Here is a 6,449-nt window from a genome sequence, read left to right on the forward strand (position 1 = left end):
ATGTAATTTAGAACTAGCAAATTTATCATTTCTTTTATGCGCTTGAAAGATAGAATGTGGTAAAGAATTTATTTATAATTTATTTTATTATCACTATTTATTTATTTATTGTTTATTTTTATCAATTAAGTTTAATTAAAATAATATATTATTCAAATTTGTTTTATTATTTTAAATTTTACCAATTTCTATGTATTTATATATAATATTATAAGCTTTTATCATTTCCTTCAATACAAAAAAAATATGTATATTTGAAAATATAAAAATTATTGTTTTTTATTAACATACCTATTTATACAAATGCAACACACTATCGATTATATAAGTTTCAAAATAATAGATATTAATAGATGGCAAATTTATTACGTCATATTTTGCATATATTGAAAGTGTTAAAAAAAGTTTAAAATTAATTAATTTTTTTATTTTATAATTTATTAATTCTTTTGCACCAATTCAAATTGTTGCAGTCACAAAATTTTCTTACTTTATTATTTATGATAATTAATACAATAAATATCGCAGAAAGATAATAGCTATATGTTATTCATCGTTGATTCTCAATTGTCGAACATGTATGTATATATGTATATGTCAATAACATCCTATTATCTATTATGTTGGTCCGAATCTGTAGATTGATCTGTAGGTCGATTATATATTATGATAATTTCCACAGTATATTTCACGTTTTCATTTATGTGTTCTACTATTTAAAATAAGACAGAAACTGTAAAATTTTTACTTTGATGTTTTGTGAATAAATGCCTCAATAAACACTTAAAACACGTTAAATTATAGAAAATTGTAAATTATACTTAATTGTTATCTGAAAATATCTCACAATGCCCTTTATTTTTACAATGGTATATGTTATATACTAACTAGCGATTATGTTAGTGCGCGTATGTTTTTTACACATTACAATTCACTAATCCCAAATAGATTATTATGTGTCCATATAAACGTTTTAACACAATCTTTTATCATGACCAACATCTGAAAAAGTTAATTAAACATAAAAAAAGATTAAATGTAAACAAGAATCTAATTATAATGTAAGAAATGAGAAATGTACGTTTCTTTTCTTTCTACACACATATAATGTAATTTATTAATTGCTTGTCAATTTACAAGCATATTAATGACTTAAAATTAATAGAAGTAATAAATAAGTTTCAACCTTTTCAGTTCTTATTTTGATGACGTCATGATTTGTTTCACAAGACTTGTAACCTGGTAGATAATTATGAAGACAATTCGGGAAATTTTCGTCTTCTATGTAAAAACATTGTTCATTTTCTAAATTATTCGTGACGTTGTAAACAATTAAAATATTATCTTAATCATATGAAAATTTTTATAATAAAAAATTATATATGTATGCGTATAATAAAAAAAGAAAGATTATCGAAAAATAATGATAATGTCGAATCTAATATATAACTATACTTACAATTTTGATTTCCAAAATATACAGATTTCAGTGTAAACATGACTTACATCTATTAGATCGCAACGTAGACCAAGTCTTCTAGCCACGCTATGAAATATTGTATATAGCAAACTTTGATGATAGTAAACAATGTGATTGCACAAGTCATTTTTCAAATTAATAAATTTTTTGAGGTATACAATTCAAAGCATAAGTACATATATGTCACTTCTTTTTATATTTTTATCAGAAAAATAAAATATATAATATTCAATTTAAATTTGTAATTATTTATATAAATATTTATTTTTGAACTACATATTCCTAAAAGTATATTAAAATTATATTTACAAATTTTGACTCTAATATGTATATTGCGTAATTCTATATGTGTATTCTACATGCTATTAATAAACATTAATGTGCGTGTGTGTGTATATATTAAAATTTTTTAAAAATTATTTTTAGAACAATTTTTCCGAAAGCATATTTGCACACAATGTTGCCTATGTTTATAAATGTTACTTGGCATGCTTTTACTTTTATGAAGATTTTATATTATTATTTCATAGTGTTATTTATTTAAAAAACCGATAAAAAATATCAATCCTGTTTGTTTTAACCACGAATATATATCAAAAATATAATTATTATTTTTGAAATACAATTAAATATATTGAAGAATACACATTAAAATAAATAAGTAAAGTTAATTTTACGTTACATTTTTAGTAATTAAAAATCTAAAAAAAAATATTTAATGACTAAATCTTTGTCGACCGATACAGGCCAATTAATGTTTATTTAATTAATCACACAACGTTTTATAGAATTTTTGTCGTTCTCAAGTGTACTGTCAAGTGTGCGAGTGACCAAAATTATGGTCGAAACACCGTGGTCAAAACGATGTGTGATTAATTAGACAAACATCAATTGGCAAGTATCGGTCGAAAAATATTTGGTCTTTTAATTTTGACAGTTGAAAATTATGAATTCTTATCAGTATATTATTTGATGTTTATTATATATACACACATATATATATATATATATATATGTATATATAACAGTAGAGTTTGTCAAATTTATTATTGAGCAATAAAAGAAATAATTAAGTAAAATAAAATACGATAATAAAATAAAAGATTAAAATTTGAGTGATTCAATGAAAGTACAGTAATTTAATATGCAACATAAATTTTACATATCTAATTTTTCTAATATATACATTTTTTAAATATACTATGTATGTTATATATAATTATATTATATATTATATTACATATTATATTATATTTTTATAAATAATGCCATAAAATTCATAAGCCAATGTGCTAATGTGAACTAAAAGATCTAAAAAATTAGATTACTTTTAATTACTATAAACTATAAATAAATAAATTTATTAATTGAATCAGTATAAAGAATAAAATTTGTGCGTTTTGTTTTCTTTTATACATATATATAATATATTTTTCTCTATCTGTTTTTATATTATTTAAGTTTTTATTTTTTTACATTATATTTTCAATATTTTTTATTTATTTTATATTTATGATATACGTTCTTCGCAGAATTGATATACATTGTGCGACAGGCGTTAATGAGACAAAATAACAGAAAGATTTACAAACCACAAGAATTACCTTTGAGATAACTTTTTTTCCAAGAACTTGTCATATTTGGCTGCATAACGAAATTGCTTGCACACGCATCGAAAGTTGATGATATCTTCAATAGTGAGTACATTATCGTTGAGAATGTGGCTTATCATCTTTTCTGGTAAGCACGTTATCTTACATTCAGACATTATGAGAAACAAAACACAAAAAAGGAATGTAAATTAAAGTGATTGCAATAAACTATTCGCGTAATTAATTCCTTGCTTTTCGCAGTACAAGAAATGCGTCTGCCGATTACGAAGAGCACAGATGTGTGTTTGATGTACACGAGAGACGTTTTTCACACTGTAGACGTTCTGTTCTTTATTATAAAATTTGACCTCAAATTTTAAAGCATTATTGCTTGTTTTCACTAAGATATAGGTATAAGGACTTGCTACGGCATGCGCAGAAAATGTAATTTAGAACTAGCAAATTTACTGTTTCTTCCTATGCGCTTGAAAGATAGAACGTGGTAAATAATTTATTTAATTTATTATTTATATTATTATCATTATTTATTTATTTATTGTTCTCTATACATATAAGCTTAATTAAAATAATATATTGTTTTAAATTTATCAGTTATTTTAAATTTTACTAATTTTTATGTATTTATATTATGTATTATTTAAGCTTAATTAAACTAATTTTATTTCAAATTATCAATTATTTTATTAAATTTTATAAATTTTTTGTATTTATATTTTACAGTTTACAGCTTCAGTGTTGTGCATTGTGTCGGTGAGTCTGGCCAATTTTTATTTTAATTTTGTGTTATAATTTTGTCAAAATTATGTAGAAGAAAGAAATATATCTATCGCAAATAATATGAGTTTGGAACAAAGGTGTGAAAAATATTTTTATTGAACGCGTGATGTTCATTTTTTGTTTGAAATAATTTTATTTTAAATTAATCAATTATTTTATTAAATTTTGCCAATTTTTATGTATTTATTGTATTTTATTTATTATATTTTACAGTTTACAACAATGCTGTGCATTGTGTCGGTTAGTCTGACCAATTTTTATTTAATAGTTGAGTTATAATAATTATGTGAAAATCATGTATGAGAAGGAAATATGTATTGCAAATAATATTAGTTTGGAACAAAAATGAAAAAGTATTTTTACCAATAAATGAACGCGTGACGTTCATTTATTGGTTAAAACACAAAACTTAAAAACGTTTGCACAGCAATTTTAGATGTACATATGTATTTCCAAACATTTCAATAAAACATGTATATATAATGTCCTAGCGATATAATTCATATAAATATTTGTGCTGTAAAAATCAAGAATTTTGTTTTAGCTGAAAATTTTATTTTTATAAAGATTTGAAAAATGTAAATTTCTTTCTTTTCCTATCTCTCTTATCGAGAAAATTTCATAAAATTCTATATAAATTATCCTAAAAAAATCATAAAAATGAAAAGGTCAGGCCATGTTCAAAAGAAGGTACTCAAAAATTTAAACGATCTAATAATAAATTATCACGAAAAGTAACTGATATGTTATTCAAGGTGCCAGTTCAAAGTGAACGTACGTAAAGTGTATATTATCTAAATTTAGTAATAATATATTACCATGAAAAGTAACTGTGATATTTTATTCAAGGTGCAAGTTCACATTGAATATACATACATATAAGTAAAACTGATTACAATTTGATTCTAGAAAATAAGTGCGATATGTTATTCTTAGTGCACAAAATATAATAGTCGTTTATAGAGATTTGATTTGAAATTTATACTAGCCCGTACAATGAAAAATAATTGCTCGTAATTCCAGAGTACCAATTTGTTAATGACTCAGAAAAATAACATGGCGGCCTGCTCTCATAAAACTATGATGTTTCTCGATGTTTATTTAGAAATAATGTCGAAGCTCTTACAGAATAATTACTACAACATTTGAAATACGAAAAGTATTACATTAGAAGAAGATTAGATTAGAATAAGGATTCAACGTATTTTTAAAAGCTCTACACACACAACGAAGTGAATATACAAAACTATATACAAATACCTTTTTCTTCTGTGTTTCTGAAGAAAATTGTAAGTCAAATGACTTGCACTTTGAGAACCATGTCACTTACTTTTCAGAGTCAAATTGATAAATTTTTTTTGTATATTTTAATGATATTTATTTCTCACTTGTATCTTGAATAATTAATATGTAATTTTTTATTGTATATTACGACAAATAATCAGTAAACTTTTTAAGCGTATAGCTTTATTGTAGTTGACCTGAGAACTGTACATTTATAAATTTTACTTAATATACACCCGTTTCGAGCAACAAGGCAAAGTTTTCTGATCAATAACTTACTCCCTGAAAATACGGTATAACACAAATCGGAAGTTGATACAAAAATTCGTAATTTTACTAAAGAAAGATTGGAGGTTTTTAATTTATACAATTTTCACAACTCTTATTTCAATTATTTATTCTACCCATCGAAAGTTTTTTGAGAGCAGGCCGCCATGTTATTTTTCTGAGTCATTAACAAATTGGTACTCTGGAATTACGAGCAATTATTTTTCATTGTACGGGCTAGTATAAATTTCAAATCAAATCTCTATAAACGACTATTATATTTTGTGCACTAAGAATAACATATCGCACTTATTTTCTAGAATCAAATTGTAATCAGTTTTACTTATATGTATGTATATTCAATGTGAACTTGCACCTTGAATAAAATATCACAGTTACTTTTCATGGTAATATATTATTACTAAATTTAGATAATATACACTTTACGTACGTTCACTTTGAACTGGCACCTTGAATAACATATCAGTTACTTTTCGTGATAATTTATTATTAGATCGTTTAAATTTTTGAGTACCTTCTTTTGAACATGGCCTGACCTTTTCATTTTTATGATTTTTTTAGGATATCACTTACTTTTTAAAGTACAGATATATAGAGCAGCTTTCTAGTAATTCAAGTATCACAAATATATGTATTTTCGATTCTTATCACATAACTTTGTATAAGTAACAATTTATGCAATACAGTTCAAAATAATTGAAATATATGGTATATATGTACATATATAAAATATATAATTATATTATAGTATACATATATATTTTATTTAATCATATATGTAAATGTTTGTATAATTGTAATAACTTTTAACGATACATTGCACATTTATTTCAATTGCAACAGAATGAATTTATATTCTTGTATGAATATTGAAAATAAAGAATGGGCCCCTCCATCGCCCATTCTCGTGAGAACGCAACCATATATTTTTCTTCGTCTCTCCGATTTTAACACGACATACATATTTCTGTCTGATAATTTTTTTCTGGATGATACTTTTTGAAATG

The 6,449-nt window shown here is 23.6% G+C and overlaps 1 long non-coding RNA gene across 2 annotated transcripts; it reads right to left on the reverse strand.

The window, feature by feature from the left end:
- Positions 1 to 475: 475 nt before the first annotated feature.
- Positions 476 to 3,411, reverse strand: LOC146720909 (uncharacterized). Of its 2 annotated transcripts, XR_014925870.1 has the most exons (4): positions 3,085 to 3,411; positions 1,460 to 1,546; positions 1,187 to 1,281; positions 476 to 1,002 (listed from the first exon to the last, which is right to left on the reverse strand). It is a non-coding gene; the product is annotated as an uncharacterized LOC146720909 (long non-coding RNA). The 2 variants fall into 2 exon arrangements; XR_014925871.1 differs by lacking the exon at positions 476 to 1,002 and having other exon boundaries at positions 1,092 to 1,281.
- Positions 3,412 to 6,449: the final 3,038 nt, after the last annotated feature.

This window comes from Nylanderia fulva, unplaced genomic scaffold (assembly GCF_048542155.1).
Source record: "Nylanderia fulva isolate GAGA-0341 unplaced genomic scaffold, ASM4854215v1 Scaffold59, whole genome shotgun sequence".
Taxonomy (NCBI): domain Eukaryota; kingdom Metazoa; phylum Arthropoda; class Insecta; order Hymenoptera; family Formicidae; genus Nylanderia; species Nylanderia fulva.